Raw genomic sequence first — 13,582 nt, 5'->3', positions numbered from 1 at the left:
ACTTGATGAGTCCCCTTTGTAGTCCAGCTTCTGCAAAGGGATTAGGAAGAGAAGACTACTCAGAAATTCTTCTGATGCAAGGCATGTTTGTGTTTCTCAGAGGCAGAGAAAGCTACCTCTAGGAAGGAAAACCACATAAACAAATTCACAGGTTAAGTTGAACTTCAGCTTTTTATTTAACAAACCCAAGCATTGCAAATGTCCTTGCTTTGAAGATCATCCTTGGAAAGTATCCAGAATGGGAACTATCCTGGCCTCCTGATGTAATTTATGTCTATGCTTTTCATTTTTCCTGATAGCATTGTCCTTCTCCATCTTTTCAAAGTGCCTGAACACTTGAGAAAAAAAAGAAAAGAAAAAAGAAAAGTAGCTGTATTCATAGTGTCAGAAAACAGTCTTGGACGTTCCTTTATTATAACTTAACATTATCAAGGCATTTCTCCCAACCACTGCCTATAACCATTCCTCCTGCATTGACAGTCACAACCAGAGAGGGTTCAAGATGGCAGCATAGGAAGACCCTGAACTCACTTCCTACCATGAACACAACAAATCTACAACTACATATGAAATAATGCCCTCAGAGAGGGACCTAAAATCCAGTTGAACAGAGCCTCCACAACAAAGGGATGCATCTAAATGGGTAAAAGGAGTAGAAATACAAGCTTGCCAGGGAAAAACCCAGATCTCAGCTGCAGTGATCCACAATCGGGAGGGATCACAAAAGTATGGGTCTTTTTCCTGAATAATGAAGGATTTGAGCTTCACATCTGACACCCAACCTCTAGGTCCTGCAGAGGAGAGATGAGCCCCCAAAACACCAGGCTTTGAAAACTAACAGGGAATATGCCCAGGAAAACTATAGAACTGTAGGGAATGGAGAACCTACACCTAAAGGGATCATGTACAAACTCATTCAACCCCAAAACCAGCTCAAAAACACCAGATTAAAAAGCACATGGACCATAAGTGAAGGAGACCCACTTACTAATCTTGAAGCATCTGCTGGATAGGCAGGAACAAGTTGGGATACTTCATAGGGACCGAGTCCCTGGTGGGAGCCATTTATGCAATCACAGGCTATCTCACAAATACTTGCATTTGCGGGCACATTTTGGAATTTTCCATCTAACCTGTTAGTGCCAGTGGGCTTGCCCTGCTGAGAGCCCTGCCCACCCCTGCAACTCAGCCAGGCCTCACAGATGACTGAGCAATAACCCCACCTGTCAACATTCTGCAGCAGACACAGCTGGGACCCACAGTCAATCTGAGGGCCATCGCTGCCCATCAGTGCCCTACCACAACAGCCACAGCCCTGCCACAACAGGAGGGTGCATATAGCCCACATAGGGGACACCCCTTGAGTGCCTGGTTCTGGTGGGCAGGCAGGATTGAACTTCTGAGCCCTACAAAACATCTCCTAAATAAGGCCACTCCTTCAAGACTTCAAGAGATAGCTAATATACCTAATACATAGAAATAAACACAGAGAATAAGGCAAAATAAGAAGGCAGAAGAATATGTTCCAATTGAAAGAACAAGACAAAACCTCAAGAAAGGAACAAAAAACAGAGATAAGCAATCTATCTGATAAGAGTTCAAAGTAAGGGTCATAAGGTTGCTCACAGAACTTGGGAGAAAAATGGATGAACTTCAACAAAGGAATAGGAAATATAAGAAAGTACCAAACAGCAGTTATACCTAAACTGAAAAATACACTAGAGGGGTTCAACAGCAGACTAGACAAGGTAGAAGAATGAATCAGTGAGATGGAAGACAAAACAATGGAACTCACCCAGCCAGAGAAGCAAAATGAAAAAAGAATTTTAAAAAGTGAAGATACATTAAGGTACCTTAGGGACAACATTGGGTAAATGTTGCATTATAAGGTTCCAGAAGGAGAAGAGAGAGAGAAAGGGACAGAAGCATTATTTGAAGAAATAGTGGCTGAAAACCTCCCTAATTTGGGGAAGGAAACAGACATCCAAGTCTAGAAAGCCTACAAAGTACCAAATAAGATGAACCCAAAGAGACACACACCAAGATACATTATAATCAAAAAGAAAAGAGTTAAAAATAAAAAGAAACTCTTAAAAGCAGCAGGAGAAAACAGTTTATTAAATACAAGGAGAATCCCATAAAGCTATCAGCAAATTTTTCAGCAGAAATTTTTACAGGCCATTGCATGCCATATTCCATGCTGAAAAGAAGAAAAACTTCAAACCAAGAATTCTCTACCCAGCAAGGTTATCATTCAAAATTGAAGGAGACATCAATAGTTTCCAGGATAAGCAAAGCTAAAAAAATGTTTATTGCCATTAAACTGGCCCTACAAGAAATATTAAAGGGATTTCTTTAAGCTTAAAGAAATGGCAGTAATTAATAATAAGAAAACATATTAAAGTAAAAATATCAGTAGAAAAGGTAACATATAATATATATTATAATGTAATAAAGATAGTGGATCAATTATTTATAAAGTAAGCATAAAGGTTAAAAGATGAAAGTAGAAAATATTACTAAAATTACAATAATTAGTTAAGGGATGCATAAAATAAAATGATGTAAAATGTGACATCAAAAGTATAAAATGTGGTGGGGGGAGTAAAAAGATAAAACTTTGGAATGTGTTCAAATTTAGGTTGCTACCAGTTAAAACAGACTACTACTTACATAGGATGTTATACATTATATGTGAATTTCATGGTAATCACAGGGGAAAAAATATAGTAAATACACAAAAGAAAATGAGAAAGGAATCTAAACATAAGACTAAAGAAAACCACCAATACATGAGGGAAGAGAGAAAGAGAAGAAGAAAGGTACAAAGATAAACTATGTAAACAGCCACAAAACAATTAACAAAATGTCAATAAGTGCATACCTACAATAATTACTTTAAACATAAATGGTTAAATCCATCAATCAAAAGACACAGAGTAGCTGGGGGAAAAAAAAGACATAAAGACATAGAGTCGCTGAGTAGAGAACAAAACAAGACACATCTATATGCTACCGACAAGAGACTCCCTTCAGAAGAAAGGACACACAGACTGAAAGCAAAAGGATGGAAAAAGATATTCCATACAAATGGAAATAAAAAGAAAGCTAGAGCAGCTATACTCATATCAGACCAAATAAACTTTAAAACAAAGACTGTAGTAAAAAGACAAATAAGGACATTACACAATAATAAAGGGGTCAATCCAGTAAGAAGATATGATATTTTTAAACGTACATGCACACAACAGAGAAACAGCAAGATATATAAAGCAAATGTTAATGTACTTAAAGGGAGAAATTGAAAGAAATAAAATAATATTAGGGGACTTTAACACCCCACTTAAATCAATGGATAGGTCATCCAGACAGAAAATAAATAAGGAAACATCGGATTTAGACAACATATTAGATCAATAATATTAATAGATGTATACAGAACATTCCATCCAAAAGCAACAGAATACACATTCTTCTTAAGTGCACATGGAATATTCTCCAGGATATGTGACATGTTAAGTCACAAGGAAAGTCTCAATAAATTCAAGAAGATTGAAATTATATCAAACATCTTCTCCAACCACAATTGTATGAAAGTAGAAATCAATCACAAGGAAAAAAAACAAAAAATAAAAAAAATGAAGACTAAACAACACACTACTGAACAACCAAAGAGTCATTGAGGAAATCAAAGAGGAAATAAAAAAAAAGATCTAGGGATTTAAAAAAAAAACCCAGAAATATTGAAAGGGAAGTTCATAACAATACAGACCTACCTCAAGAAACAAGCAAAGTCCCAAATGAACACTCTAACTTTACACCTAAAGGAACTAAAAAAAATAATAAAATAAAAAAATAAAAATAAAAAAAGAAGAAGCCCAAAATTAGAAGAAGAAAGGAAATGACAAAGGCCAGAGCAGCAATTAATGAAATAGAAACTAAAAAAAAAAAAAAAAAAAGAAAAGAAAAGATCAAACTAAAAGCCAGTTCTTAGAAAGGGTAAATAAAATCAACACACCTTTAGCTAGACTCAACAAGAAAATAAAAGAGAACTCAAATAAATAAAATCAAAGATGAAAGAAGTTACAACTGATCCATAGATGTACAAAGTATCATAAAAGACTTTTACAATCAATTATACATCAACAATTTAGACAATCTAGAAGAAATGGATAAATCTGTAGAAATGTATTATCTTCCAAGACTGAGTCTTGGAGAAATAGAAAATCTGAATAGACCAATTACTAATAAGGAGATTGAAACAGTAATCAAAATCTCCCAACAACCAAAAGCCCAGATGTTTTCACTGGTGAATTCTACAAGACATTCAAGAAAGATTTACTATCTAGTCTTCTCAAATTCTTACAAAAAATTGAAAGGAAAGGAAACCTTTCAAATACATCTTCAAAGCCAGCATTACCCTTTATCAACATCAGACAAGGACACTACAAAAGAAAATAAAATTACAGCCCAGTATGCCTGATGAACACAGATGCAAAAATCCTCAACAGAAAGGTAGCAAACCAAATCCAATGGTACATTAAAAAGATCATACACCACAATCAAGTGGGATATATTTCAGGGAAGCAAGGATGTTCAACATCAACAAGTCAATCAGTTTAACTCTGAATGCTAACCCCAGGGTCTCTGGCAGGGCTGCCACCAGGAGTCTGCAAGTGTCTCAAGCCTTACTAGCTATAACAGAGGAGTCTGGGCACTTGGGGAATTCACACAAAACCTATTTTGTGAAGGTATTCACATAAGTGACAGGAGACTGTCAAATTTATAGGAGGAATTGAACTGTTTATAAACTCCAAAATATATTTAAACCTAAGAATGGCTTCAATAATACATGAATTAATTAAAAAAGCCTTATGAGTAAGAAGTACCATGTAGACCTATTTCAACATGAGATTATCAAATATACAAAATAATAGTAAACTAAAAAAAAAAAGTCAATCAACATGATACATCACATTAACAAAGTGAAACCATAAAAATCACATAATTATCTCATAGATGCAGAAAAAGTACTTGATAAAATTAAACATCCATTCATGATAAACACTCAACAAACTGGGTGTAGAGGGAAACTACCTCAATATAATAAAGGGCATGTATGACAAACTCACAGCTAACATCATACTCAATGGTGAAAAAATTAAAAGCTTTTCCTGTAATATCAGAAATGAGACAAGAATCCCCACTCTTGCCATTTTTATTCAGCATATTATTGGTAGTCCTAGTCACAGCAATAAGACAAGAAAAAGAAATAAAATGCATCCGAACCAAAAAGAAGAAATAAAATGTCAGTATTTGTAGATGATATGGTATTATATATAGAAAACCCTAAAGACTTCATCAAAACCCTGTTAGAACTAATAAATGAATTCAGTAAAGTTGCAGGATATAAAATCAATAAACAGAAATCTGTGGCATTTCTACACACTAATTATAAACTATCAGTAAGAGAAATTAAGGAAACAGTCCCATTTACAATAGCATCCAAATGAATAAAATACTTAGGAGTAAATTTAACCAAGGATATAAAAAAAACCCTATACAACTGAAAACTAAGACACTTATGAAAGGAATTGAAGAAGACACAAATAAATGGAAAGATATTCCATGTTTATGGATTAGAAGTATTAATATTGTTAAAATGTCCATACTACTTATAGTTGGGGGGTGAATGAAGTGGGAGATTGGGATTGCCATATGTACATTACTAATAAGAAAACAAATACCAAATTGTACACTCTAAATATATGCAGTTTATTGTCTGTTAACTGTATCTCAATAAAAGTTCTTTAAAAAAAAATTCCATACTACCTAAAACAACCTGCAGATTCAATGCAGTCCCTATCAAATTTCCAATGGTATATTTCACAGAACTAGAACAAATAATTCTAAAAAATTTTATGGAACCACAAAGATCCCAAATAGCCAAGACAGTCTTAAGAAAGAAGAACAAAACTGGAGGTATCACACACCCTGATTTCAAACTCTACTACTATTTGGCATATATAGTACCTATAGTAATCTGAACCATATGATACTGGCACAAAAACATACAGAATAATAGGACAGATTGAGAGCCCAGAAATAAACCTACACATACATAGACAATTAATTTATGGCAAAGGAAAGAACATACAATGGAGAAAGGATAGTCTCTTCAATAAATGGTATTGAGAAAACTGGACAGTCACATGCAAAAAAAAAAACAAAAAACAAAAAACACTAGACCACTGTCTTATACCATTCACAAAAATTAACTCAAAATGGATTAAAGATTTGAACATAAGACCCCAAAACATAAAATTCCTAGCAGAAAACACAGGCAGTAACTTCACTGTCATTAGCCTTAATGATGTTTTTTGTGATCTGACTTCAAAGGCAAGGGAAATAAAAGCAAAAAAACAAATTGGACTACATCAAACCACAAAGTTTCTGCTCAGTGAAGGAAACCATCATCAAAATGAAAAGGTAACCTCCCTAATGGCAAAAGATACTTGCAAACCATATATCCGATAAGGAGTTAATATCTAAAATATTAATATGTTTACAAACCTCATACTACTCAACAACAAAAAATAAACAACCCATTTAAAAAGCGAAGTGTTTCAGTGGACATTTTTCCAAAGAATTCATGCAGATGGCCAGCCGACACATGAAAAGATATTCAATACCAGCAATTATTGGGGAAATACAATCAAAACACAGTGAAATATCACCTCACACCTGTTAGAATGACTATTATGGAAAAGACAAGATATAACAAATGATAGAGAGGATGTGGAGAAAAAGGAACCCTGTACACTGTTGGTGGGAATATAGATTGGTGCAGCCACTGTGGAGAATAGAATGGAAGTTCCTCAAAAAATTAAGAATAGAAATACCATATGATCCAGCTATTCCACTTTTGGGTATTTACCCAAAGAACACAAAGCCACTAATTTGAAAAGATATGTGTATCTCTATATTCATTGCAGCATTATTTATAGTTGCCAAGAGATGGATACATGGAAGCAACCTAAGTACCCCATCGGTGGATGCATTGATAAAGAAGATGTGGCATACACACACACACACACACACACACACACACACACAATACTACTCAGCCATAAAAAAGCAAAATGAAATTTTGCTATTTGCAACAACATGGATGGATCTATAGGGTATTATGCTAAGTGAAATAAGTCAGATGGAGAAAGATAAATTCTGTATGATTTCACACATATGTAAAAGCTATAAAAACAAAACAAACAAAATTAATGAAAACAAATTCATAGATACAGAGAACAGATAAGTGGTCACCAGATGTGAAGGGGGTTGAGGGGAGGGCGAAATGGTTGAAGGGGTTCAACTGTATGGTGGTGGATGGCAACTAGACTTGTAGCCATGATCACTCTGTAGTGTATACAGATGGCAAATTGTATTGAATAATTCTGTACACCTGTAACTGATATAACAGGGAAAAAAGAAAAGAAAGTCATGGCCAGTAAGTAATCCATTTTCAAATCATCATTATGTTTAATGGAAAAATCTGAAAAAGAATATATCAATGTATATATACATTGATATATATCTGAATCAGTTTGCTGTACACCTGAAATTAACACAACATTGTAAATCAACTATGTTTCAGTTTTTTAAAAAAGTGACAAACTATTGATGCATGCAACAACATGGATGAATCTCAAAAACCATCATGTTGAATAAAAGAAGCCAAACAAACATACAAAACACAAACCAAAAACAAAACCAAAAACAAAAATCATCATTATGAAGAGTGGATTTCTCCGGACCACCAACCTAGGGGTTCATCCACCTCCCTCCTGCTGGCCTGTCTCAGAAACTCCTGAGGGCTCCGTGAGCCACCACAAGGCTGGAGGTTGCAGGAGGCAGCTGGCCTCGGCTCTCACCCACACTGCTGACCACACACAGCTGGCCACATCCTGCCCTGACTCGGGCCATTCTGGGAACCTTTGATCTCAGTTCCTGGCAAACAGTTGAACCTGAGAAGGGAAGCAGTCTCCTTACCTCTGTCCCAAGGAGGGGCACTGATCAGGGCCAGGAGACCCCTGCACCTTCTTGGGAGCCCTCAGGGTCTTGTCACCAGATTCTACATGGCCATGCCTTTCCTGTGGTGGGCTTTTCCACCTGTCACCTGGCCAAAGCCCTTCCTCTTCACTCGGGACCTATGGGTCCCTGTGATGTACTTGCCTATATGCCACCTCAGAGCCAACATTTTTACTCTGATCAGGCTATCTGAGCCCTAGCTCTTCACATTGTCTCTAGGCTCGTGGGTACTCTGGCTCCACTCACCACCCTTCTCTGGACACGCAGCCCACATCCCACAGCGAGCTGACATCTGCCTGCACCATCACCCCGGAACCCTTTCCTGCCACACCCTGCAGTGATCCATGCTTGCCCTGTGCCCTGTCTGGATCCCAAGGCCCTCAGGCTGCTCAGAAACCTGCTTGGAGGGCTTTGTCATGGCCCATGGGCTTCTTGACACCAGCTATCATTTTGGAGCCATTATTAGGGCCTTGCTGAGTGGAATCTTCCTTGGATGTTTAGTTAAAGAGGCAGCTGTAAAAGTAAATTGTCTCCATGTCACAGGAGCACTGATTGGGCCCTGGCCTCGGCCACATCCGGCTACGACTCTCAGGAACCCAGGGTGTGGCCGGCTACTGTGCACCCCAACTCTCTCTGAACGGTACACCCCGTCTCCCCAACTGAAATACTGGGTATGCTGAATGCCACAGGTTTTCTCTCCCCAGTTCTCGCCCTGAGGTCACTCTCAGCTTGTCGTTTCATTTACTGCTTACACTTAACTTTTTTCTTAAAGTAAAAGACAATTTTCAAACGTAACTTTGTGATGTTTGCCTTCAGCGCTCTCTGTCATCTTGCTGTGACTCAGGCTCTGGGGAAACGGAAACCCAGACATGACAAGTGACCATCAAACCATGCAAAGAGTCTTAACTCCGAAGATGAGCTCATGTGAAACCTTAGGTGACTTGCTTTGAAAATGACCATCCTCTCCAACTCGAGGATGGAAGATGCCTTAGAGGACTGGGGCGGGGAGGGTGGGGGGGACTCAAGGGGGGGGAGTCAAGGAAGGGAGGGAATATGGGGATATGTGTATAAAAACAGATGATTAAACCTGGTGTACCCCCAAAAAAATAAAAAAAAAAATTAAAAAATTAAAAAATTAAAATAAATAAATAAATAAATAAAAAAGAAAATGACCATCCTCAGGCCACAAACCTGCAAAGAATCACAGACAGGAAAAACACAGTTGTAGACACAGTTGGATTTTAATAAAACAGGTGAAAAGAATTCCTACAGCGCTTACTCAGCAGAATCTTTAGGACTGGAATGGACGTGTGGGGGTGTGTGTGTGTGTGTGTGTGTTACTGTGTGTATGGTGTATATGAGTGTGTGTGAGTATATGTGTGGTAAGCATGTGTAACATGTGAATGTGTGTATGTGTACCTATATTAAAGCTTAGGCATCTTTGTTAGATGTGTGTTGGTTTGAGAGGAATATGTATTGAATTTACATACATGTCTGCATACCTGTATTATATACCTGTGTGTTGAATGCACACATATATGTTGCTGTATGTTGCATTTGAGATGAACACACATGTTGGGCATGTGGAGTTGGAGTTTGAAGGCCAGGGTCTCTGTGTAGCCCTCAGTGGGATGCAGGGGTTGAAGCCAGAGGTGGGGAGGTGGCCCTGGAATGGAGGTGGAGGACAGAAGTGGACCCAGCAGGTGGAGCAGCTCCTCAGCCCTGGCTGCACAGGAAACCGCCTGACCAGCAGACTCCACTGGTCTGGTCTGCAGCTGGATCCTGAGAGTGGAAGATCCCTCCGGTGATGCTAACCTGCAGGGAGGCGGGGAACTGCTGCTGCAGCCCAGAGCTCCTTCCACCCCGGTGCCTCAGAAAACACCTGCGGGTCTGTCAAAACACAGATTCTGGTGCAGGAGGTTGGCTGGGGCCTCAGAGTCTGCATGACTGATGAGCTCCCAGGCAACACCAAACCTCCATCTTTGCTTCCATAACAAAAGTGGGCTCTTAAGGTTTTCTTCTGCTCAGTTGCTCACGCCAGCCCACAGGAACACACCTCGCAGTGCCCTGGATGTTGACAGATAACCTATGCATTTATAGAATAATCAACCACGTCACCATCTCTAGGACACTATCGTCCACACCCACCAGTCTGCCTGCCCACCCTGGAGCTCGGGTCTCCAGCAACTCAGACGGTGAAGGTTCTTGCAGCCTGCAGCAGTCAGCCCAGCAGGCGTCCCAGGCCCCTGTCATCCCTCTCCTTGAGTCTGTATAGGGAGTACTTCCGCACCGTGTGCATGCCAAGGCCTGAGGGTGAAGAGTGAGGCTGATGTGTAGGTCCATTGGGTCAGGACACCCCTGCTTCAAAGCTTGCAAAGCCTCATTGTCTGAAAAGACAGTTGGAAACCCTGTGTGACAACTGAAAGGTCCGACCCCTCCCACTACCTCGCCAACCCCAGCTTCCTGCTCCCACCCTAATATACACACAGATCTCAAGCCTCGTCTAACCTCACCCAATGCCTAGAGGGCACAGGCTCTCCAGGCTTGGCACCTGCCACCCAGGTCTTCGCTCCTGGGCCTGTGTGTTTGTATCCATTCTGTAAGATGGAGGTCAGGCCCCTCCTTCAGGAAGCCTTACACCACCCCCCAGGCTGGGCTGGGAGCCCCCACCCAACCCTCTTTAACAGCAGCCCTGTCATCACCTCCACCTTCTGGTCCTTCCCACTCTACTAGATTAAAAGGGTTTTGAGGACAGACGTTTGGCCCTATTCACAGGATCCAAAGTCTATTCTGGGCCTGGCCCCACAAATGGGGGGTGGCGTTAGTTGTTAGTTGATACATTGAATAAAAATAAATAAATGAATGACTGATGAGAGGGAGGGAGAGAAGGCAGGAGGGAGGAAAGCATTTAGCTGTCCAAACCCTGTTTCCTATTTCTTTTTAAGGCCTTGGAATTTGCTCTCCATGTGGCACCGTGTGTGAACAAGAAGGGCCGGGTGAATGTAGCTGGTGCTCTGTTCAAAGTGACAAGAGTATAAACCTTTGTTGCTTAAGTAACGAGTAGACCTCATCTTCAACTTGGCGAACACTCTTGGCAGGTTACTATCCTGCAAATTCAGGTGCATGTGCTACAAACACAAGCAGGAATATTCAAAAATTCAAGGTGAACACAGCTAATATTTTGCCTCATTGTAATCCAAATCAAATAAGGTTGAGAGTGGGAAAGAAAATAAGAGAGATATAAGAATAATTTCATCTTAAATTGTCTCTCAACACAATTAACAGGAAACAGGGTAAAAATACTGCACACCAAAGCAGTAATTAGCATAAAACTCAAAAATCATCTCCAGAGCCACCAGCCATCAGAGACAACTGCCAAGCAAAGAGCTCAGGGACTTCCCTGGTGGCACAGTGGTTTAGAATCCACCTGCCAATGCAGGGGACACAGGTTCATTCCCTGCTCCAGGAAGATCCCACATGCCGCAGGGTGACTAAGCCTCTGGGCCACAACTATTGAGTCCATGTGCCACAACTATTGGAGCCTGTGCCCCTAAAGGCCATGCTCCACAACAAGAGAAGCCACTGCAATGAGGACCCCACACACCCCAACAAAGAGTAGCCCCCCACTTACTGCAACTAGAGAAAGCCTGTGTGCAGCAACAAAGACCCAACGCAGCCAATAAATTAATTAATTAATCAAGTTAAAAAAAAAAGCAAAGAGCTCAGTAGGATGACAGGGCAGCCACTCCAAAGTCAGCCTGCAGAGAAGCGTTGTCTGGACCTGAGACCTCTGTTCCACACGTGCCCAGACACACACGTACACACACGTACACACATGCATACTCCGCACAGTTTTCCCAGAGTCACATTGAGCTCTGGACCACAGAGTTGCTGAGCCTACGTTTCTCCCATCTCCAGGTTTGGAATCTGTCCAAAGGGGCCGTCTGTTTTCCCAGAGCCCTGGTTCCAAGTGTAGATTTCCCTCCTGCCCACGTATATTAAGCAATCAACTGTCAAACATTTTAATTTAGTGAATGAAAACCTCTTGACCCTAAAAGGCTGTAAATTAAATGAAACCTCCTCTGCACACCTGGCCACCTCCAGGGCTTCATCCCCCAGGTAAGCAGCCACCAGGCTGCAGGGTGTCAGGATTTCCAGGTGTTTCCTGGGGCTGCGGTGAGCCAGGTCCCAGCATGGGGTGGCTGTAGCATGCCAGTATGAGAACAAAAACACTACACACATCCTGAAAGGTCACTGATGTTACATGTGCATTTTAATTACATGAATTCAAAAAATAAAAATATCACTTCATGTAAAAAATTGGAAAAAACAGAAATCTCACCTCCTCCTCAAAAAAGGGGCCAGGAACAGCATACTTCTAAGTAAGCCAGCAGAGTGGATGTAAATTGTGTTTCCACTACATGGGAGGACAGAACACCCTCCACTCTTGTGTTGGGATTGGCTGAAATGATGCAAAACCCTCAGGTATGTGTTGCTCAAATACCATAGAGATCCGAGCCATCTTGAGAATGGAGCTTAGGGTCTGATGGCAGATGCAGAATCTAAACAGGGGTGAGGAGGAATTAGGGAGGCTTTTATCTCTTTGGCGGCCAGGAGGGAAAACAGAGAGAATCAGATGCATCAAGGAGGACTTCCTGCAGGAAACGCCTCTTCATTTGAAAGCCAAAACATGTGTAGGATCTAATGACATGAGGAGAAGAGCATGTGCAAAGGCCCTGTGGTGGGTTTCCACAGGTGGAAGGGAGAGCTAAGAGAGATGGGGTGTGACAAGGCAGGAGGTTGGCTAGAGAAAGGAAACACAAGGCACCAGGCCATGAAAGAATGGACTCTATCCTTGGAGCTGGGAGGGGCTAAGGGCTGAGGAGACAGGTAATCACCTGTGCGTTTTGAAAACATCCTTTAGATTGTAGAGTGAAAGAATTAGGGGCAGTTCAGTTGTGTTCGTGTATGACCACTGTGGAAATTAAAAGTGAGAAAGCCCCAGATCCAGCCCTGAGAAAAGTCGAAGAATAGCCTCTACTGAAGCCAGAGTTACCCACAAAGAAGAGTAAGGGAACATCAGAGAGGAGGATAAATAGATGATGAAGGAAAGAAGGACTGCCCAAAAGATGTGTCAACATCACAGTCCGCCGAGGGGCCACAGCAAGAGAAATAGGGTGCTGGGCGTAGCAGCCTATAGGTCCTTGGTGACCTGAGCAAGCGATGTTATGGTTGGAGGAACAAATCCAAGCTAAACGAGAGTGAACTGAGGAGAGAGGCAGAAAAAGAGGAAACAGCAACTTTCTTGGAAGGAGGGGAAAGATGGTAGCCATGGGGAGGAGGAAGTTATCAAGGGAGTGGCTTGTTTTGCTATTGTTGTTTTCACTGTTTAGAATGAGATTGTTTAAAATCCTGTAGTGGGCTTTCCAACTGAATGTATTGCATTGACAAAACACTTACCTCCTCTCTCTTCAGAAACCCCACCAGAATGGCA

Source organism: Hippopotamus amphibius, chromosome 2, assembly GCF_030028045.1.
Source record: "Hippopotamus amphibius kiboko isolate mHipAmp2 chromosome 2, mHipAmp2.hap2, whole genome shotgun sequence".
Classification (NCBI taxonomy): Eukaryota; Metazoa; Chordata; class Mammalia; order Artiodactyla; family Hippopotamidae; genus Hippopotamus; species Hippopotamus amphibius.
This window is presented reverse-complemented; position numbering follows the sequence as displayed.